The sequence below is a fragment of the Lepus europaeus genome, chromosome 4 (genome assembly GCF_033115175.1).
Source record: "Lepus europaeus isolate LE1 chromosome 4, mLepTim1.pri, whole genome shotgun sequence".
In the NCBI taxonomy this organism is placed as follows: Eukaryota; Metazoa; Chordata; class Mammalia; order Lagomorpha; family Leporidae; genus Lepus; species Lepus europaeus.
Genome location: NC_084830.1, coordinates 49008519 through 49031445, shown reverse-complemented (window position 1 = coordinate 49031445; position 22927 = coordinate 49008519). Strand labels below are relative to the sequence as shown.

Genomic DNA, 22927 nt, shown 5'->3' with positions numbered 1-22927 from the left:
ATTTCAACTTTAATATGCAAGTCAGTTCACAAATCAAGACTGAAGCTTAAAGAGGCCCTTAAAAATTTGCAGACGAAGCTACCTTTTATCGTTCTTAAAAGTTTTCAATTAAATTTTTTTATGTAGCTGGAAGTTACAGAAGTATTTTTTGCTTTGTCTTTTGATCTCTTGTTATTTCTAGAACATTTGGTTACAGTTGGCACTTCATGGCCATTTCTTCCACATCCTCAGATCCAGCCAATCATGGATCTAAAAATATTTTTTAACAATCCTATAAACAAGTACAGACTTTTTTCTTATAACTGTTCCTTAAACAATACAGTATAGCAACTGTTTACATTGTATTAGCATTAGGTTATAAGTAATTTAGAGATGATTTTAAGTACATGGGTGGTATGTGCAGGTTGTATATTTTTTTCTTTCTGTTTTTTTTTCTCTGCATTCACTTATGGAGCCATTGCATGGAAAATCTGATAACTACACAGACTGTCAGTAGGAAGCATCAGTTTCGATGTGTGTGACCGACTGTAGTACTGCAGCATTTTATATAAGAGACTTGAGCATCTGCAGACTTTGGTGTCCTCAGGGAGTCCTGGAACCAATTCTCCAGTCCCTGGAACCAAGGGACTGTATTTCCAGTTTTTTTTCTTTTTCAACTTTTATTTAATAAGTATAAATTTCAAAAATACAACTTTTGAATTATAGCAGCTTTTTCCCTGTAACCTCCCTCCCACCTGCAACCATCCCATCTCCCACTCCCTCTCCCTTCATTTTCAATTATATTTATATACAGAAGATCAACTTAGTATATACTAAGTGAAGATTTCAACAAACTGCACCCACAAAGACGCACAAAGTATAGAGCATTGTTTGAGTAGTAGTTTCACCATTAATTCTCATAGTACAACACACTAAGGGCAGAGGTCCTACATGAAGGGCAGGTGTACAGTGATTCCCGCTGTTGGTTTAGCTATTGACACTCTTATTTATGACGTCAGTAATCACCCAAGGCTCTTGTCATGAGCTGCCAAGGCTATGGAAGCCTCCTGAGTTCACCACTCCATTCTTATTTAAACAAGGCCATATTCAAAGTGGAAGTTCTCTCTTCCTTTCAGAGAAAGGTACTGCCTTCTTTGGTGGCCTGTTCTTTCTGCTGGAATCTCACTCACAGAGATCTTTCATTTAGGTCATTTTTTTTTTTTTTTTATTTTTTGGCCATAGTGTCTTGGCTTTCTATGCCTGTGAAACTCTCATGGGCTTTTTAGCCAGATCTGAATGCCTTAAGGGCTGATTCTGAGGCCAGAGTGCTGTTCAGGGCTTTTGCCATTCTATGAGTCTGCTGTGTATCCTGCTTCCCATGTAGGATCATTCTCTCCTTTTTTAATTCTATCAGTTAGTATTAACAGACACTAGTCTTATTTTTGTAATCCCTTTGACACTTAATCCTATCATTTTGATCAATTATGAACTTTAACTGATCACTTTAACAAGTAAGATGGCATTGGTACATGCCACCTTGATGGGATTGAATTGGAATCACCTGGCACGTTTCTAGCTCTACCATTAGGGTTAAGTCCGAGTGAGCATGTGCCGAACTGTATATCTCCTCCCTCTCTTATTCCCACTCTTTTATTTAACAGAGATCACTCTTCAGTTAAATTTAAATGACTAAGAATAATTGTGTGCTAATTAAAGAGTTCAACCAATGGTATTAAGTAGAACAAAAAAACACTAAAAGAAATAAAATAATAAGTTGTTCTTTGACAGTCAGGACAAGGGCTGATCAAGTCATTGTTTCTCATAGTGTCCATTTCACTTCGACAGGTTTTCTTTTAAGTGCTCAGTTAGTTGTCACCGATCAGGGAGAAAATATGATATTTGTCCCTTTGGGACTGGCTTATTTCACTCAGCATGATGTTTTCCAGATTCCTCCATTTTGTTGCAAATGATCAGATTTCATTTTTTTTAACTGCTGTATAGTATTTTATAGAGTACATATCCCATAATTTCTTTATCCAGTCTTCTGTTGATGGGCATTTAGATTGATTCCAGGTCTTAGCTATTGGGAATTGAGCTGCAATAAACATTAAGGTGCAGACAGCTCTTTTATTTGCCAATTTAATTTCCTTTGGATAAATTCCAAGGAGTGGGATGGCTGGGTTGTACAGTAGAGCTATATTCAGGTTTCTGAGTAATCTCCAAACTGACTTCCATAGTGGCTTAACCAGTTTACATTCCCACCAACAGTGGATTAGTGTCCCTTTTTCCCCACATCCTCGCCAGCATCTGTTGTTGGTAGATTTCTGTATGTGAGCCATTCTAACCAGAGTGAGGTGAAACCTCATTGTGGTTTTGATTTGCATTTCCCTGATTGCTAGAGATCCTGAACATTTTTTCATGTGTCTGTTGGCCATTTGGATTTCCTCTTTTGAAAAATGTCTATTGAGGTCCTTGGCCCATCTCTTAATTGGGTTGCTTGTTTTGTTGTTATGGAGTTTCTTGATCTCTTTGTAGATTCTGGTTATTAATCCTTTATCGATTTCATAGTTTGCAAATATTTTTTCCCATTCTATTGGTTGCCTCTTCTCTTTCCTGACTATTTATTTTGCAGTACAGAAACTTCTCAATTTGATATAATCCCAATTGTTAATTTTGGCTTTGACTGCCTGTACCTCTGGGGTCTTTACCAAGAAGTTTTTCTCTGTGCCTATATCTTGTAGAGTTTCTCCAATGTTTCTAATAATGTGATTGTGTTGGGTCATAGATTTAGGTCTTTAATCCATGTTGAGTGGATTTTTGTGTAAGGTGTAAGGTAGGGGTCTTACTTCATGCTTCTGCACATGGAAATCCAATTTTCCCAGCACCATTTATTGAATAGACTGTCCTTGCTCTAGGAATTGGTTTTAGCTCCTTGATCAAATATAAGTTGGCTGTAGATGTTTGGATTGATTCTGGTGTTTCTATTCTGTTCCATTGGTCTATCCATCTGTTTCTGTACCAGTACCAGGCTGTTTTGATTACAACTGCCCTGTAGTATGTCCTAAAATCTGGTATTGTCATGCCTCCGGCTTTGTTTTTGTTGTACAAGATTGCTTGAGCTATTTGAGGTCTCCTGCATCTCCATATGAATTTCAGCATCATTTTTTCCAGATCTGAGAAGAATGTCTTTGGTATTTTGGTTGGTATTGCATTGAATCTAAAAATTGCTTTTGGGAGAATGGACATTGTGATGGTATTGATTCTTCCAATCCATGAGCATGGAAGATTTTTCCATCTTTTTGGTATCCTCTTCTATTTCTTTCTTTAAGATTTTGTAATTCTCATCATAGAGATCTTTGATGTCCTTGGTTAAGTTTATTCCAAGGTATTTGATTGTTTTTGTAGTTATTGTGAATAGGATTGATCTTAGCAGTTCTTTCTCAGCTGTGGCATTGCCTGTATACAAAGGCTGTTGATTTTTGTGCATTGATTTTATATCCTGCTACTTTGCCAAACTCTTCTATGAGTTCCAATAGTCTCTTAGTGGAGTCTTTTAGATACCCTGTATATAGAATCATGTCATCTGCAAATAGGGATAGTTTGACTTCCTCCTTCCCAATGTGTGTCCCTTTGATTTATTTTTCTTGCCTAATGGCTCTGGCTAAAACTTCCAGGACTATATTGAATAGCAGTGGTGAGAGTGGAATCCCTGTCTGGTACTGGATCTCAGTGGGAATGCTTCCAACTTTTCCCCATTCAATATGATGCTGGCCATGGGTTGTCATAAATTGCCTTGATGGTATTGAGGAATGTTCCTTCTAAACCCAATTTTCTTAGAGTTTTCATCATGTAAGGGTGTTGTATTTTGTCGAATGCTTTCTCTGCATCTGTTGAGATAATTATATGATTTTTGTTCTTTAATTTGTTAATGTGATATAGCACATTGATTGATTTGTGAATGTTGAACCATCCCTGCGTACCAGGGATAAATCCCACTTGGTGCAGGTGAATGATCTTTCTGATGTGTAGTTGGATTTGATTGGCCAGAATTTTGTTGAGGATTTTTGCATCTATGTTCATCAAGGAAATTGGTCTAAAATTCTTTCTCTTTTGCATCTTTTCCAGGTTTAGGAATGAAGGTGATGCTGGCTTCATAGAAGGAATTTGGGAGGATTCCCTCCCTTTCTATTGTTTTGAATAATTTGAGAATAATTGGAGTTAGTTCTTCTTTAAATGTTTGGTAGAATTCAGCAGTGAAGCCATCTGGTCCTGGGCTTTTCTGTTAGGGGGCCTTTATTACTGATTCAATTTCTGTCTTGATTATAGGTCTGTTTATGTTTTATATGTCTTCATGGCTCAATTTAGGTAGGTTGTATATGTCCAGCAATCTATCCATTTCTTCTAGGTTTCCCATTTTGCTGGCATACAGCTCTTTGTAGTGGTTTCTGATGATTCATTTTTATTTCTGTGGTGTCTGTTGTTATATTTCCTTTTTCATCTCTAAATTTATTGATTTGAGTCTTCCTCCTTTTTTTTGTTGGTTAGTTGGGCCAATGGTGTGTCAGTTTTGTTTATTTTTTCAAAAAACCAGCTCTTCATTTTGCTCATCTTTTCTATTTTTTGTTTCAATTTTGTTGATTTCTTATCTAATATTAATTATTTATTTTCTCCTACTAGTTTTGGGTTTGGTTTGCTGTTGCTTTTCTAGATGCTTGAGGTGCATAGTTCATTTTTTGGTGCCTTCTCAGTTTCTTTATGTAGGCACCAGTTGGTATAAACTTTCCTCTTAACACTGCTTTTACTGTATCCCACAAATTTTGGTATGTTTTATTATCACCTTCATTTGTTTCCAGAAATTTTTTTATTTCTCTTTTGATTTATTCTATGACTCACTGTTCATTCAGGAGCATGTTTTTCATTTGCCATATGTTTGTATATGATGTAGAGATTCTTGAGTTGTTGATTTCCAGCTTCATTGCATTGTGGTCTGAGAAGGTGCATGATTGATTTTGATTTTTTTGAATTTGCTGAAACTCACCTTTTGGCCTAGCATATGGTCAATCCTAGAGAAAGATCCATGCACTGGAGAAAAAAAAATGTGTACTCTGTGGCTATTGTGTGGATGGCTCTGTAGATATCCGCTTGGTCTCTTTGGTCTATGGTGTCAATTAACTCTGTTGTTTCCTTTGTTGATTTTCTGTTTGGTTCATCTGCCCATTGCTGAAAATGGGGTATTGAAGTCCCCTGTCACTACTGTTTGAATCTGTATCTCCATTTAAATCCCTTAACAATTCTTTTAGATAGCCAGGTGTCCTGTAATTAGGTGCATATACATTTATTTATTTATTTATTTTTGACAGGCAGAGTGAACAGTGAGAGAGAGAGACAGAGAGAAAGGTCTTCCTTTGCCATTGGCTTACCCTCCAATGGCCACCGCAGCCGGCATGCTGCAGCCGGCGCACCGCGCTGATCCGGAGGCAGGAGCCAGGTGCTTCTCCTGGTCTCCCATGGGGTGCAGGGCCCAAGCATTTGGGCCATCCTCCACTGCACTCCCGGGCCACAGCAGAGAGCTGGCCTTGAAGAGGGGCAACCAGGACAGAATCTGGCGCCCCAACCAGGACTAGAACCTGGTGTGCTGGCGCCGCAGGCGGAAGATTAGCCTAGTGAGCTGCAGCACCGGCAGGTGCATATACATTTATAGTAGTCACATCTTCCTGTTGAATTGATCCTTTAATCATTATATAGTGTCCTTCTTTGCCTCTTTTAATATTTTTTGTGTTAAAGTCTAATTTGTCTGCTATTAGGATGGTCACAGCAGCTCTTTGTCAATTTCTGTTAGCATGGATTATCTTTTTCCATCCTTTCCCTTTCAGTCTGCGTTCATCTTATTGGTAAGGTGTGTTTCTTGTAGGCAGCAGATAGATGGGTTTTCTTTCTTAATCCATTCTGCCAATCTGTGTCTTTTAATTGGGTGATGAGACCATTTACATTCAGTGAGACTATTGTTAAATACTGTCTTTGCCTGCCATATTTCCTTATGAAGTCCTGTTTATGGATTTTAGATTTCATTTGTACTTTTGCTGGGTCATTTTCTGCATGCTTCTTCTTTTGTAGTGATGTTCCTCTTTCTGTGTTTCTGCGTGTAGCACATCCTTGAGCATCTTTTGTAGGGCTGGGCAAGTAGTTACAAATTCTTTCAATTTCTGCTTGTTGTGGAAGATCCTTATTTCTCCTTCATTGATAAATGAGAGTTTTGCGGAGTATAGTATTCTGGGTTGACAGTTTTTTTTTCTCTTACGATTTGGAATATGGCTTGCCATTGTCTCCTTGCCTGTAGAGTTTGTGATGAGAAATCTGGGGTATGTCTAATAGGGTTTCCTTTGAATGTGACTTGTCATTTCTCTCCTTCACATTTTAAGATCTGTTCTTTGTGTTTTACTGAGGTGAGTTTTGTCACAATGTGTCGTGGTGAAGGTCTCTTCTGGTCCTGTCTATTGGGAGTTCTGTGTATTTCTTGTACTTGGATGTCTCTTTCTATCTCCACATTGTGGAAGTTCTCTGTTATTATTTCATTAAGAAGGCCTTCGAATTCATTTTCTCTTTCCACATCTTCTGGAATTCCTAGCATCCATAGGTTGGATTGTTTGATAGAATCTTGTGAATCTCCAACTGTGATTTTTGATTTTGCAATTTCTTCTTGTATTTGGTCTGATTGTATTTTTTGAGAAGTTTGTTTTCTAGTTCTGATATTGTTTCTTCTGTTTCATTATTCTATTGCTAAGACTTTCCACTGCATTTTTTATTTGGTCTATTGAATTTTTCATTTCCAGTATTTTATTCTGGCTTCCCTTTAAAATCTTAACTTCTTGGGAGCACTTTTCATTTAGATCATGAATTTGTTTCTGATTGCTTCTAAGTAATCTGACTATTGATTTTCTGAATTCCTTTTCTGGCATATCCTCGATTTCTTCTTCTTCAGCCTTTGTTATTGAAGATTTGTATTTCCCCTTTGGTGAGCTCTTAAATTCTCCATTATTCTTATTCAGCATTTTTCCTTTTTTCTTTGGCATTTCTGGTTGATTTTATTTTTAACTTGATTTCCCTCTGCTATGAGCTGCTACGTGTCTGTGCATTGCAAGTGGAAGCATGCAGCTTTGTCTCCTTGAGCTCTTTTTACTTCTTCTTCTTCTTTTTTTAAAGATTTATTTATTTGAAAGCCAGAGGTTACACAGAGAGAGGAGAGGCAGAGAGAGAGGTCTTCTATCCAATGGTTCACTCCCCAGATGGCCGCAATGGCCGGAGCTGCGCCAATCCGAAGCCAGGAGCCAGGAGCTTCTTTCAGGTCTCCCATGTGGGTGCAGGGGCCCAAGGACTTGGGCCATCCTCCACTGATTTCCTAGGCCATAGCAGAGAGCTGGATTGGAAGTGGAGCAGTCGAGTCTCGAATCAGCACCAATATGGGATGCTGGCACTTCAGGCCAGGGCATTAACTCGCTGAGCCACAGCGCTGGCCCCTCTTTTTTACTTCTAGCTCATAATGGAGGCGGGTACCAGGGGTTTGGTGCACTAAACCCCACCTACTGCGGCAAGGCTCATTTTTCACTGGCTCTTGAAACAGCTTGGGTTTTCTCTGTTTGGGATTACTCCTTGTTGTACAGCTTGCGTGGTGGGGAGGAAATCACTGAAATGCTGTGACCCCTGTTCTTAGGTGGGTGTACTGTGAAGTGGCTCTGCAATCGATGGCTGTGTGAGTGGGAGGCAAACGCAGTAGCTCCCTGCTTACACTTGAAAATGTAAACAATCAATATGGCTTCTCCCCACTGGCTGTAGGTCCGGTTAGGGGGAGAAGACACAGATGGACCATGGCATGCCCAACCTTTCTGCCCATTCCCCTACAATTTCTCTTTCTTCCTGCTTGGAGCTTCAAATGCAGTTTGCCAAGTTTCCCCACTCACCACTATCCGCAGCTCTGTGGACTCCCTAGCTCTCACCTGGTTTGCTGTGGGGTGGCGGCGCCCATCTCCTCGGTGGGTCCCTGCACTGCTCCTTCACTGCATGTCCGCCACCTCTCCGTCCTCTCTGCTCCCCCCAGCGTGGACCTGAGCAGTCTCTGCTGGACCCTGGGCCACTCTGCATGAACTTCTTGCGATTCCGCTGCCTGCTTGTATTCCCTCTGCTCACAAACTATCCATTTTACCCCTATGCGACTCTGAACGTCCCGCTGCTATACCACCATCTTGGCCACCTCCTGAAGATGTCTTAAGAACCTGGTATTTGTGAATTGTCTCTGTGGGCAGTTTAGTATTTGCATCTACTGCAGCACAGGGTTTTCAGTGTTCCTGTTCTGACTTTTATTTAATTTCTCAGCTTGAGCTTCTAGTGTCACAGATAGTGTACATTGGCCTCTAATGTGCATGTGTACAGCTCTGGGTTCTCAGTGTTTCTTGATTGACTTTTGCATACCCCAAACCCTAGACAGACAGAAAAACACAAACCTTCTGCTTCCATTTGTCACCTTTGAGTTAATTTTGATTTTAAAAATTTTAATTGACAGAAATTATACATAATTATGTGGCACATGTGATGTTTCTTTACATGTATACATGTAATGTGGGAAGTAACAGGATGTGTCTCTCCTTTTCTTTTTTTAAAAAATTTATTTATTTTAAAGACAGAGTTACAGAGAGGCAGAGGCAGAGAGAGATAGAGAAGTCTTCCATCTGCTTGCTCACTCCTCAAGTGGCTGCAATGGTTGGAGCCGGGCCTATCTGAAGAAGCCAGGAGCTTCTTCCGGGTCTCCCACGCAGGTGCAGGGGCCCAAGCACTTGGACCATCTTCTACTGCTTTCTCAGGCCATAGCAGAGAGCTGGATTGGAAGTGGAGCAGCCGGGACTTGAACTGGCACTCATATGCAATGCCAGTGCTGCAGGCAGCAACTTGACCTACTATGCCACAGTGCCAGCTCCAGGATGTGTGTCTTTTGCCATGTTAGTACTAGGGCTTTTTGCAAAATGCCTAGGAATGCCTTCAACAAAACTCCTTTGTGAAATTGTGGTGGAGATAGTTCTACAGAATTTTTCAATTTGGATGCAGGTTCCAATTTGGCTGTTTAACACTCTCAGGCTCATGACTCGGTTAAATTCATAAGAACTCCTGTAACCCCAGCCAAAGGCAGGAGCAGCTGAAATCCACAACATGCCCTATTAAGATCTGCTGGGTTATACACGATTCCTGGAAGCACTGGCCCCAGCAGCACATCTAGCTTATTAATAAATCATCACGTTGACAATGTTTAGAGCCCTAGGACCAAGCCACTGCACACAGCTCTCTAGCTTTCCAAAACGTGGGGCATCTCTGAGAGGCTGTCAAAACAGCAGAACCATGGCCTGGAACTCTGCCGTGTGGAGGCTCGAGGTAGCAGACAGACTCACAGAAGCAGATGGCAAGGTGTGCAGGAAGGGCGTGATTGGGGTTTTTGCTTTATAAGTTCACTAAGGTACAGCAACAAAACTCAGGCTCTCTTTGCCTAATTCCTGGCAAACCAGGGTTTAGTGATTCTGCCCTGCCCCACATGGTTCCGTTTCTTTTCCACGATGATCTCATTTTGGCGATGGGTTTTCATCCTGATCAGATAAATAGATGCTGACTTGGCAGCATCTATTTCTTCTTGCCTGTGAGAATGTGAACTGGGGCTCCATGTTTTCTTTGCTATTTTTTTAAAGGCAATCCTGAAGAAAGAGAGACACACACACACACACACAGAAAGAGAGAGAGAGAGAGAGAGAGAGAGAGAGATCTTCCATCTGCTAGTTTACTTCCCAAATGGCTGCAACAGCCAGAACTGGACCAGGCTGAAACCAGGAACCTGAAACTCCATCTGGGCCTCCCACGTGGGTGTAGCGGCTCAAGCACTTGGCCTGTCTTCCACTGCTTTCCTATGTGCATTAGCAGGAGCTGGATTGGAAGTGGAGCAGCTGGGACTCGAACTGGTGCTCATAGAGGATGCTGGTGTTGCAGGCAGCAGCTTAACCTGCTGCACCACCATGCTGGCCCTGCTCCATGTATTCTTTACCGGTATCTCTGTTTGGGGTTATTTAATGCTGAATCCATGTTTCGAGCACTGTCCTATACTTTTTTTTTTTTTAATGAGATAACAGCAAATAGTGGACAGTTGATGACATATGATGCTAGCGACATGGTGATTTCTACATTTCTCTCTCTTTACAGTTTGGTCTTATGTTCTTAGTCATTAGGAAGAATTACAAACCCACCGAGTTTGAAGGGACTTGTCCAGCTTTTCCATCTGCAGTCGTCTCACCTCTGTTGGAATGGTGCCTGGACGTGCCACTTACTATCCCAGATGACAACCGTCTGGAGATGTGGCTGGCTTCGGAGGAAGGTCCGATTTCCGTCTCGACACTGTGATTTACTGTTCTGTGTTCTTGTACTTTGTGAAGTGGAGCTCGTAAAGCTTTCACTTCAGGTGGAAGCCAGGCTGCGACAGCAGTGCTGCGGGGTCGGCCCAGGCAAGTGCAGCGGGGTGGTGCCACGGCCCCTCGTCCCCTGAAGGGACTCAGCTAGGAAGTCAGGTCCCAGGAGGGCAGCCTCGGGTGTGCCTGAGGAGCACAGAGGTGACTGGATTGAGGCATCCCATCAGGCCAGCGGGGCAGGGGAGCAGGGAGACCCCCCTTCCTCAGTGGCTGCTGGGGAAGCTAGAGGCAGTGATGTGCATGGGTTGTGATGGCTCAAGTTTTATGGCTGCCAATTACTATCTGTGTGACCTCTGGCAAGTTAATGAATATTCCTGACTCATTGTCCTCACCTGTGAATTGAAACAAGCAAACCTATTCATGCAGTTTCTGGGAGACTTCAAGTTGTTGAATTAATGCACAGTCAAGCATTTAGCAAGAGGCCTAATATGTAGCCAATGCTTCAAGCAGCAGCTGAAAGCCAGTGTGGTACAGGGAGATCTCTGACAGGATTCCTTCACACAGAGGGCAGAGGGAGAGAGGCAGGTTGTCCATTTGAGAAGGGGTACTGATGAGGGTACGACTAAGCCAAGTACATCTCTGGCATAGCGAGCGGTGCAGGGCCCTGCTCTTAGGCAACTGTGCAATTGGACAGAAGTAGGAGTGGGTATGGGCTTCCCCTGGAAATCCCGGGAGTCTTGCGGCTCTCATCCTAATGATGCGAGGGTGCCCGAGGCTTTGCAGTGGAGTGTAGCTTCCCATCCGAGTCTCAGGATGAGATTCACATGTAAGCCTATGGGTGGCGCTATTGTTGACTTCAGCATTCAAGAGTGGACTCAGCACTAGAGGAAAGCGGGAGCTGGTGCTTCCCCGGTAGCCTGAGGGTAGACTGGCTGGAAAGTACTGCCAGGTCTTCTTACTATGCCTCATAAAGCTCTGGGCGGCCTGGATCACCTCATCTCTGGAATTCACATTTTCACACTTTAAGCATTAGCAGTGTTCCCATCCATGCCATGCTAGCTTGTGCATCCACAGCTTTGTTCTGCCCAGTCTTCCTTCCTTTCTTCATCTGGCCAACTTTCAGCATTCTTCACACCTCGGCTGTGGACTCACCTCCTCCAGGATGTCTTCCATTGAGTACCATGAGATAAAATAGCCACTGTGGATTGAGCACTAACTGAAGTCCCAGCACATGCAGTCAGCACTCTGCATTTTATATCATGTGATACTTAAACAACCCTGAGAAAGTGCAGCCTCTCAAAGGTGAAGTGGCTTGCTCAAGGTCTTCTGTAGCAACTAGGATATGTTGAAGTCTGGATTTTAAACTAGATCTGCCAAACCCCAAAGCTGCTGGTCTCTCATCACTAGGATATGCTGCCTCCATGCCGCGTGTCTTTTTCTATATTCCCAAACATGCCCCCCACCCCTGAAGTTGTTTCTCATCGTGTGAGACGTGATATGGAAATCATTAGCTTATATGATGGCTTCTTCCAACAGATGAAAGTTCTTCCAGAGCCGTGCTTCTCTGTACCCAGCTCTTAGCTCATGCCAGACACACAGTATTCAATCAATACAAGCAAATGGGCCTATAAACCCAATCAGTGTGTGTGAGACTTGTGTTTAAATGGTGATGATGAGAGACGTGGGTCTGGCCAAGCTTCCTATCACATAAGGAATAGAAAAATACTCATTTATGGGGGAAAAAAAATCTCAACCTCTAACGCCCTACACAAACACTGAAATAAGATGTATCATTGTCCTGAACATAAAGGCTGCAAACAGAATGCTTCTAGATGAAAGGCTAGGACTGGAAGACTTTTCTAACTACATTTTAGGCATAGATTGCTTAGATAGCCTCACCCCCACCACGAAAATAAAAAAGCACTAAGCTTGAAAAGGAAAATAAATGAACTTAATCAAAATGAAGCATTTGTTACCATCAGAAGATATTAAGAAATGAAAAAATGGGGCTGGTGCTGTGGTGTAGTGGGTTGGACACTCCTAAAGTCCATTTACTTTTCAAATGGATTTATTTATTTATTTATTTATTTATTTGAAAGGCAGAGTTAGAGAGAGAGGAAGACAGAGAAAGGTCTTTCATCTGCTGATTCATTCTCCAGATGGCCACAACAGCTTGGACTGGGCCAGGCTGATGCCAGGAGCCTGGACTCCATCCTGGTCTCTCATGTGTGTGGCAGGGGACCATCTTCCACTGCTTTCCCAGTCGCATTAGCAGGGAGCTGGATCACAAGGGGAGCAGCTGGGACTCATAGTGATGCTCAAATGGAATGCCAGAGTTGCTGGGGGTGGCTTTATCCTCTGCACCACCACAGCAGCCCCACAATCTATTGTTAAAAAGTTAATTAGTTCAAAGGAAGAAATAGGATCACTGTACTTCTGTCAGTCCACACTTGAAATATTGTGTTCAGTTTTGAATGCATTTCTAAAATAACAATAAATTGATTGTTGTTCAAATGGATTGGTGTTCAGATCAGGGTTACCAGGATCAAGAAAGGGTCTGGAAAAGAAAGGAACTGGTGAACTGCAGGCAGGAGGGGAGCCAAGGGGGAGTGTTGTTCCGCTCAGCAACTGGAAGGGAGTCATGTGGCAGAAGGTCCAATGCTATTTGTTGAACCTTTAGCGAGAAGAACAGAACCGGTAGGTAAAAAATTACGAGAGAAGGATTTTTCCGAACACCAGAAGATGAGGCTGTGGAGCAGCAGAAGTTGAACAGTTCATTGTGAGGCTGCTGGCAGAGCTTGAACAAGAATTGGCAACCACCTGGACCACACCTGCTGTGCGGATGGAAAGGACTTTCTCAAAGGGGAGGTTACATTCGAGAGATTGCCGGAAGCAGAGGTGGCAAGGACTGCACACCTGAGTACTGTGTGTGTGTGTGTGGGGGGGGGTTAGGAGATACAAAGGAAAGCAATGAATTCAGAATGAGTCATACTTTGCCTGAAACATCTAGATACTAGTGTGTGTCATATAATCAGATGAATCATAATATGGTTTTTAAATGTTGCACCTTAAAACCATACAATTGCATCTGACTAAGCAATTGAAATAGATTTTAAAGAAAAGGTAAAATGGATTTTAAAGAAAATGTGCCTGAGTCACAGAACTACAGGAGACAGGAACCAGAAGTCAAACCACCCACCTGTCTAACCTTTCAAGGCAACAAGATGAGTTATTGACATTCCGTCCCTGTCATATTACCATATTTAAGTTTCCTGCACTTATCTCTACGTGACATTTTCCTTTTTGTTTTATCTCACATTATGTATTGCCTGTCTCTGTCCCCTGGAATATGAGCTGCTTAAAAGCAAGAATATTGTGGTCTTGAAAGAAATGTCTGTTGTATCAATATTGTTGCAAATATAACTTTGTTAAACTTTGTTTTGTACTTTTCTCAAACTAATATTAAGAATCTTATACTACTACAGTTTGAATGATCTGTGATTACTTTGAAATTTATCGTGTAAGGGTGAAATAATCATTTTTCCATTTGATTACCATTTATAGTTCTTGTGTACATTTTACTAAACCAGGGTCTTTTTACTTGTTGAACTCTTTATACACTGGAGCATTAAGCCCTTGACTGCAATGTAAATTAAAGGTAAGTTATCTCAAAAGTGAAGGAGAGAAGAGGGCCTGGTTTGCCTTCAGTGGATATGAGGAGCAATTGCCATAGCTGAGTGCTGCACTGGACCATGAGTGATGTGCAGATTTCTCAACTCTAGGCAGCACTGCACACCCACAGCCACCTAAACAGGTGAGATCTTTGGTGAGGAGAAGCACGGGTGGCCTAGTGGCTGGAGACACAGGACAGACAGGAACCAGTAAAGTTTCTTCCCGATGGCAGCGGTGTGTATCTCATTCCTTGGTCACTGTTTTCTTCTTCACCCAGGTAAAATTCACATACTGTAAAATTATCTATCTGAAAGTACACAGTTGGGTGAGATTTAGCACAATGTTGTGCAACCACCAACCTCTAGCCAGTTTCAACATATTCTTGTCATCTGTAAAGGAAATCGTTTTTCTGTGAAGCAGTAGTCACTCCCCATTACTCAGCCCCTTTGCTATGGTATGGAGGTTTTTTGTTTTTAATGATTTATTTATTTACCTGAGAGGTACAGTTATAGACAAAGAGGTCTTCCATCCGCTGGTTCACTCCCCAAATGGCCTTAGCAGCCAGGGCTGGACCAGGCCAAGGCCAGGAGCCAGGAGCTTCATCCAGGTCTCCCATGTAGGTGCAGGGGCCCAAGTACTTGGGGGTACCCTCCACTACTTTCCCAGGCCATGAGCAGAGCGCTGAATCAGAAAAGGAGCAGCCAGGACAGGAACCGGTGCCCATATGGGATGCTGCTGCCACAGGCAAAAGCTTATCTTAGTAGGCCAGACAGCCCTGTGGTCTGCGTTTTCGTTTGCATGTTGACTGTTCCTCCAAAGTACATGTGTTAAAGGCTTGGTTCCCAAAGTCTTATGTTAATAGTCTGAAGAGGGTGGGAACTTAATCCAGTTATGGTGTTTGGAGGTGGGCCCTTCAGGAGGGGATTGGATTGGATTGGGTCATTAGGGTAGAGCCCCCATGATTAAATCCCCACTGGCTTTATAAGACCACATTACGTAGACAAAATGCATCCCTTGTCTCTTGCCGTGTGATGCTGTCTGCCACTATGGATGCTACCAGTAAGAAGAACACCATCACCAGAGGCCAAAAACCCAGCATGGGCTGTGACCTCCAAAACTGTGAACCAAAACAAACGTCTTCTCTTTATAAGTTAGTAGCCTCTGATATTTCATCGTAACAATGCAAAGCTAATATACCTTTCCTCAGGTCCAGATCTCTCTTTGGCTCTATCAGTTTACTTCTTCTGCATGGTTCATATAAACAAAATCATACAGTATGTGACCTTCTGTTTCTGGCTTCTTTCACTAAGCTTAATGTTCTGGAGATTCATCCACATTGTGGTATGTATGCAAATATCATTCCTTCTTTTTTTAAGATTTATTTATTTATTTGAAAGTCAGAGTTACACAGAAAAAGGAGAGGCAGAGAGAGAGAGAGAGAGAGAGAGAGAGAAAGGTCTTCCATCTGATGGTTCACTGCACCAATCCGAAGCTAGGAGCCAAGAGCTTCTTCTGGGTCTCCCACGTGGGTGCAGGGGCCCAAGCACTTGGGCCATTTTCTACTGCTTTCTCAGGCCATAGCAGAGAGCTGGATTGGAAGAGGAGCAGCTGGAACTTGAACTGGTGCCCATATGGGATGCTGGTGCTTCAGGCCAGGGCGTTAAGCCACTGCACCACAGCGCCGGCCCCTATCATTCCTTCTTAAGGCAGAATCATATTCCATCATACTAGAGAAACCACACTTTGTCCTTTCCCAAGTTGATGGATCTTGGGTTGTTCCAACCTTTGGGCTGTTATGAATAGTGCTGCCATAAATATTTGTGGGAGGTTATGTGTTTGAGTTCCCATTTTAGTCCTTCTGGGACTTTAGTTAGGAGAACAGCTGACCATTCATTTTTAATGTATGCTCCTTCTGCCAGTGTGACTGCTTGAGCCCCAGTGACTCTATCTGCCAATGGGCTCACGGAGAAAATCAGTAGCCTCTTTGAAGATGTGTGAAAGGATTTCAGATTGCCACCTAAGTGCACACCACTGAGCCCAGGCTAAAACACCCACTTCTGGAGATGTGTGGGAAAGGCGACCTAAGCACTTTCCCTGTCTCCTCCTTGTGTGCAGCCGGGATCTGAACCTTGGAGAAATTCAACTGGAGCGAGCACTGGGGATGTGCATGCAGGACCAAAGCACACAGGTTCAGGGGCAGCAATGAAACCATTGCAAGAGGGCAAGTGAGCAATGTCTCTGTGCCCTTCCTGATCCCTTGTGGGGAAACTTTCAGCTGGGTGATTGGTTATTTCTATTAGTTACTTTGTAAGCATTATCTAGAACAAGTTTTTTTAAAAAATAGAAAGCAGGGAAAAAATAAAAAGGCTCTGATATGAACCAAGCTTAAGGTCAGTTCTCTGAATTAAAATGTACCACCTGCACTGTGCTGGCAGCCAAGGCTTTCTGTTTGCCACTGTGTGAATGCCCTGTGGACTGAATGTGGAAACATTTCGCAGTGACAGTTTTAAGACATTAGGTCACTTCTGGCCTTGATTAGTACTCATGCTAAAAAATAGATGCCATTTTATACGACAAATGTTCCAGAGTTCTCTTTTGGCAAACTGATCTATTTTGGAAAATTAAGCAGTGTGCTTGAGGGTATATATTAGTGGGGGAAGAGACTGTGGTCAACATTGGGCCAAGAAATATGAATTTAAAGCAAAGTACATTGGGACATGCAACATTTTAAGATATTTGTGGGCACTCAGGTCTCCATATCTCCAACCTTGACCTTGGGATTCAACTCCCAAGCTGCCTGCAGTGATATCAACCTCCCTTTGCCAGAGCAGGGCTTTCTCACTTCCTCTGTTTCATCCCCAGCTGCTGTGAACACTCATAGCCCTCCCAGGCTGCTCCGACTCAGATTTTCCATTGTGGAGGTCACTGACAATGGAGCAATTAAACGAGATGGAGTCGTTGAGATAATTTAAGTTTCTGTCCATAAATCTTGATGGGAACCTTACATAGGCCTTGCTTTAATTATTTTCTTTCAGAATGCCAAGGTCAACAGAACAGCCCTGTTGGGAGCCAGCTTTGTTATTTTGATTTTTAACTCTCTTCATCATCAGTCTTACAAAGTATGTTAACTGGTGATGGTTTTCATAAGAAAGCTGAATTTGCATCTTGGGGCTTCATGCATATGTTAGCAATGTACACAGAAGGAAAACTGCAAAGGGGCATCTGGAATTTTAGCACCCAGAATTTTTTTAAAAAGTAGTAGACATTCACAGGAAAACTCCAAGTCTTAAATTCTATGATTTTAAAATCTATGATTCCAATCTCATTTAATTGCTGTCATATTCAGAAACAGTGGTTTTCCTTCATTTTTCTGGCATTGTGCAGTAATCCTCTCTGAGATCTTATGGTTGTTATAATCTCCCATTTTCCAGATGAAAAAGCCGAGAAGTGGGAGAAAATGAGGCATGGTGGTCAGTAGTATACACTCAGAAGTGAACAACCAGCATGGAATCCCGGCTCCACCTCCATTCAGTTACCTGATCCCTTTTGTCAGTTCTGCATCTGTAAACCAGAACTAACTAAACCTTAGTGACTGCATTTGTGGTTGTTGAGAAGATTAAGCGAGTTATATTTGTGATCAACCTAGCAAGGAGCATTAGAAAGGGTCCTGCTCTCTCTCCACAACAGGCTTTGAGTCCCCTGGCTTCCATTCTTGGGGCGGGCTCCAACTCTGACGGTGCATAGTTGGGAAATGTTCATAAAAATCCATTTCTCTTTGCTAAAATGGCAATAAACATAGTCTCCATATCATACGTATGTTGTGAGGATAAGGTGAGGTTATAAGCACAGTGCCTGGCAGATGATATGTAGTGCTTTGTATGAGTGATTATTAGTAGTATTATAGTATTTAATTCCTATTGTTATTTTTGCTGTCACTTATCCTTTCAAATCTATACTAATTTCTTTGTCATTCTGTCCTTATCAAAGAAAGAAAGATAAACATTATCTGCATTTTCTGTACCTGCTTCTCTTAAGAATTCAAGAATGATGATTCGTCAGCTTTATCCATTTATTTTCCATTTCAGATTCAACTACTGACATGGCTGTGCCATAGACATTGCAGCCATGTACTCAAGGTCAGGTAAGCCTGGAATCTCATCATGAGATGTATTTTTTATTTTTTTAAAAAACAGATTTATGTATTTATTTGAGAGAGAGAGAGAAAGAGAGAATCTTCCATCCGCTGGCTTACTCCCCAGATAGCTGCAGTGGCCAGTGCTGGGCCAGGCCACAGCCAGGAGCCAGAAGCCAGAAGCTTCTTCTGGGTCTCTCATTTGGGTGGCAGGGAATCAAGTACTTGGGCCATCTTTCGCTGCTTTCCCAGACCATTAACAGGGAGCCAGAAGCAAATGGAGCATGCAGGACCGAAACTCACACCTACATGGGATGCTGGCTTTGCAGGCAGTGGCTTAACCGGCTATGCCACAGCACCAGCCCCAGGAGATCTATTTTCCAATCCCCAGTCCAACCATCACTGAGTTAACTGTGTGACTTTGGGCACAGCACTTGACCTTTCTGGCCCTCTGTTTCTTCCTCTGTTAAACAAGAGGTTGGAACAAAAGGTTCCTTTACTCCTGAGGTCGCATGTTTAAAATCTCTCCAAATGTGTAGACACATGGAGCAATAAAGACTATTTTTATTATTGTTGTTATATTTTTTTGCCCAAAAATCTTTTATTTAAGGTATTAAAACTTCATGCATGGGGCTGGTGCCGTGGTGCAGTAGGTTAATCCTCCACCTGCTGGCACAGTAACTCCTGTTTTTAATTTAACAATTAACACTCTTATGTATGATGTCAGTGATCACCTGAGGCTCTTGACATGCGCTGCCTGGGCTATGGAAGCCTTTTGAATCCACAAACCCTGTCAGTATTTAGAAAAAGCAAAGCAGAAGATCACTCCTCTCTTTAGAGAAAAGTATCACCTTCTTTGATGACCACTTCTTTCCACTGGGGTCTCACCCACTGAGGTCCTTCACGTAGGACATTTTTTTTGCCACACTGTCTTGGATTTCCATGCCTGAAATGCTCTCAAGGGCTTTTCAGCCAGACCAGAATGCCTTAAGGGTTGATTCTGAGGTCAGAGTGCTACTTAAGGCAATTGTCATTCTATGAGTCAGCTGTGTGGACTGCTTCCCATATTGGAGCATTCACTCCTTTTTAATTCTATCAGTTATTATTATCAGATACTTAATCCTAACCATATGATCACTTTAATACTGAAGATATATTTTTACCACCCAGCATAAGGGGGTTTGGGGTCCCATGGCAAGTTTTTAAATTGTACCCTTAGAAGTAAGTCCATAGGAATGTATGCAGAACTATACAGCTTTACAGTTACAAACTTCATATACTTCATAGTTAAAACTTTAGGAACATGGTGATTCTTCCCAGCATGCCTGCCTTGCCACCCATACTCCCATACCTCTTACTGCTCCTTCTCTTATTTCTGCCCTTAATTTTTACTGAGATCTATTTTCAATTGACTTTATAAACATATGTTTAACTCTGTGTTAAGTAAAGAGATCAACAAATAGTATGAAAAAAAAAAACCTATTCATCAAGGGCTATTCAAGTCATTGCTTCTTAAAATGTCAATTTCACTTCTAGATTGCCATTCAGGTGCTCTATCAGTTATCACAGGTCTGGGAGAATATATAGTAATTGTTCCTTTGGGACTGGCTTATTTCAGTAAATATGTTTTCTAGATTCATCTATTTTGTTGCAAATGACTGGATTGCATTTTTTTTTTTACCATGTGTAGTATTCCATGGTGTACATATCCCATGATTTTTTTTTTTATCTAGTCTTCAGTTGATGGGCATTAGGGTTGATTCCATGTCTTAGCTATTGTGAATTGAGCTGCAATAAACATGGGGGTGCAGATAACTCTTTCACATGCTGATTTCATTTCCCTTGGGTAAATTCCCAGGGGTGGGATGTCGGGGTCATATGGTAGGTCTAAATTCAGATTTCTGAGGTATCTCCATACTGTCTTCCACAGTGGCTGTACCACTTCATTCCAACCAACAGTGGATTAGGGTACCTTTTCTCCCACATCCTTGCCAACATTTGTTGTTTGTTGATTTCTGTATGAAAGCCATTCTAACTGGGTGAGGTGAATCTCATTGTGGTTTTGATTTGCATTTCCCTGGTGGCTAGTGATCCTGAGCATTTTTCATGTACTGTTGGCCATTTGGATTTCCTCTTTTGAAAAATGTCTGTTGAAGTCCTTTGCCCATTTCTTCACTGGATTGTTTTGCTGTTGTGGAGATTCTTGAACTCTTTATATGTTCTGGATATTAGTCCTTTATCTGTTGCATAGTTTGCAAATAATTTCTCTCATTCTGTCAATTGCCTCCTCACTTTGCTGAGTGCTTCTTTTACAGTGCAGAAGCTTCTCAGCTTGATGTAATCCCACTTTTAAATTTGGCTTTGTATGCCTATGTCTCTGGGATCTTTTCCAAGAACTCTGCCTATGCCAATGTCTTGCAGGCTTCCCCAGTATTCTTTCATGATTTGATGGTATTGGGTCATAGATTTAGGTCTTTAATCCATTTTGAGTGGATTTTTGTGTAAGATGTAAGGTAAGGGTCTTGCTTCGAACTTCTGTATGTGGAAATCCAGTTTCTCCCAGCACCATTTGTTGAACAGATTGTCCTTGCTCCAGGGATTGATTTTAGCTCCTTTGTCCAAGATAAGTTGGTTTTAGATGCATGGGTTGATTTCTGCGATTTCTATTCTGTTCCATTGGTCTATGCATCTGTTTTTGCACCACTACCAGGCTGTTTTGATTATAACTGCCTTGTAGTATATCTTGAAATCTGGTATTGTTATGCCTCCTGCTTTGTTTTTGTTGTAAAAGATTGCTTTAGCTATTCAGGATTCCCTGTGTTTCCATATTATTTTCAGCATTGTTTTTTTCCATATCTGAGAAGAATGTCCTTGATATTTTGATTGTTATATTTTTATTATTTACAACTGCTTTGTAACTAGCTCAGTTTAGCCTCTATTTTTATTTTCCTGTGAGATAATGCGCTGAGTACTGCAGGGAAGTAACAGCAGAGACAGAATTAGAAAGAACAGGGGGCTGGCACTGTGGCTCAGTTGGTTAAAGTCCTGGCCTGCAGTGCCAGCATCCTATATGGGCACTGGTTCAAGTCCTGGCTGCTTCCAATCCAGCTCCCTTATGCACCTGGGAAAGTAGTGGAGGATGGCCCAAGTCCTTGGGCCCCTGCACCTCTGTGGAATACCCAGGAGTATCTCCTGGCTCCTGGCTTCAGATCAGCTCAGCTCTGGCTGTTGTGGCCAACTGGGGAGTGAACCATTGAATAGAAGACTCTCTCTCTCTCTCTCCCTCTCTCTCTCTCTCTCTCTCTCTCTCTCTCTGTGTGTGTGTAACTCTGTGTTTCAAATAAATAAAATAAATCTTAAAAAAGAATTAGAGCAGATCCTGACCTTCAGAGTTCTGATGTCATCCTTGCTCAATCATCCAAACCGAGTCTTCCCCTCAAGAGCTCCCTGGGCCCGTGGGACCCTCAGGAGGGCCAAGGGAGGGAGGCTCCAGCTTTATGTCCTCTCAAGGATGCTCTTGCCATTCTTTCACCCCAATGTCTCTGCACTACTTGGTTTCAGACATTTTTCAAAAACCATTCAAAGTTTCTCCACAATGTATCTCTTACTATACTCGTAGAGGAGTACTTCAAAAAGCTCACGGAAAATGCAAATTGTGAAAAAACTATGTATGCATTTCAAAATATTTTCCACCAAAATCAACTCACCATTTAGCTCTGTTTGACCAGGAGGCTTTTGAAGTATCCTCATATGTGTAGGGGTGGCAATATGACACTTGATACGGTTAGTATGCTTAAAATGCTTACATTTGGAAGCAACAATGTGTTTTCCTCCTGTGGTCGGAGTCTGAATTTTCCTTTACTTCTTAATGCTTAGATTTTTAGAACCCTGATGATTCTCATCTTTATAATATTGGCAAAGCTTTAAAAGCTTGACCGGAGACTGTTAAGATTTGATGGAGCTTTGGGTAAAAATACAGACTTGTGGTCAGGGAAATAAACTGATTTCTGAGAACCCGTTTTATCCAAAGGGGAATTCTTGGCCTAAAGTTTTGGCAGAGTCATTTTGATTGAGTCCATGGAGGACCTGGTGGCCTGGAATGGACCAATGCCCGCACAGGCCCAGTAAGATCCTTTGAGTTCATGGAAGCAGCACTGACTCCTCTGTTGCCAGATTAGGGCCAGGCCACTCAGCTTTGAAGGCCCTGGGGACAAGGAGGACAGTGACGGTGATCTCCAGGCCACAGTCACATGTGGGACTGCTCACTCAACCCCCAGTTCTCCAGTCACCGGGAGGATTCAAAGGCACCTGACTCTCCTCCCCCGAATTAAAGTACAAGCGGTGCCATCAGCTGTTTCCCCTCCTACTGTGGCTGGGCCTCCTCAACATGGCAATTTTTCTCCTTTGGCTTGAGTTCTTCCCTGTCACTTGCTGCTTGGGGCGAGGGGTTTGCCAGCCAGCAGCGTTCTGAGTAGCGAACATGAGGGTTGGGGCCACTTCTGTAGTGCTTCCCACCCTTGACAATGGTGTTCTTGTCCTAAGTGGGAAATCACAATGGTAACAATGACAATGATGCACACTTTACTAAGCATCGGGCTAAACATGTCCCCGATACCATCCTCACTGTCTTCATGCCCCACTGTATAGAAAAAGGCTCCAGCTCAGAGAAGCCAAGCAACATGCCCAAGGCCACACAGCCAGTCAGTGGTGGAAG

At 42.4% G+C, this 22927-nt stretch overlaps 1 non-coding gene across 1 annotated transcript; it reads right to left on the bottom strand.

The window, feature by feature from the left end:
• Positions 1 to 443: 443 nt before the first annotated feature.
• LOC133758974 (small Cajal body-specific RNA 14) lies at positions 444 to 564 on the bottom strand. Its single transcript, XR_009865869.1, has one exon. It is a non-coding gene; the product is annotated as a small Cajal body-specific RNA 14 (non-coding RNA).
• Between the last annotated feature and the right edge of the window lie 22363 nt (positions 565 to 22927).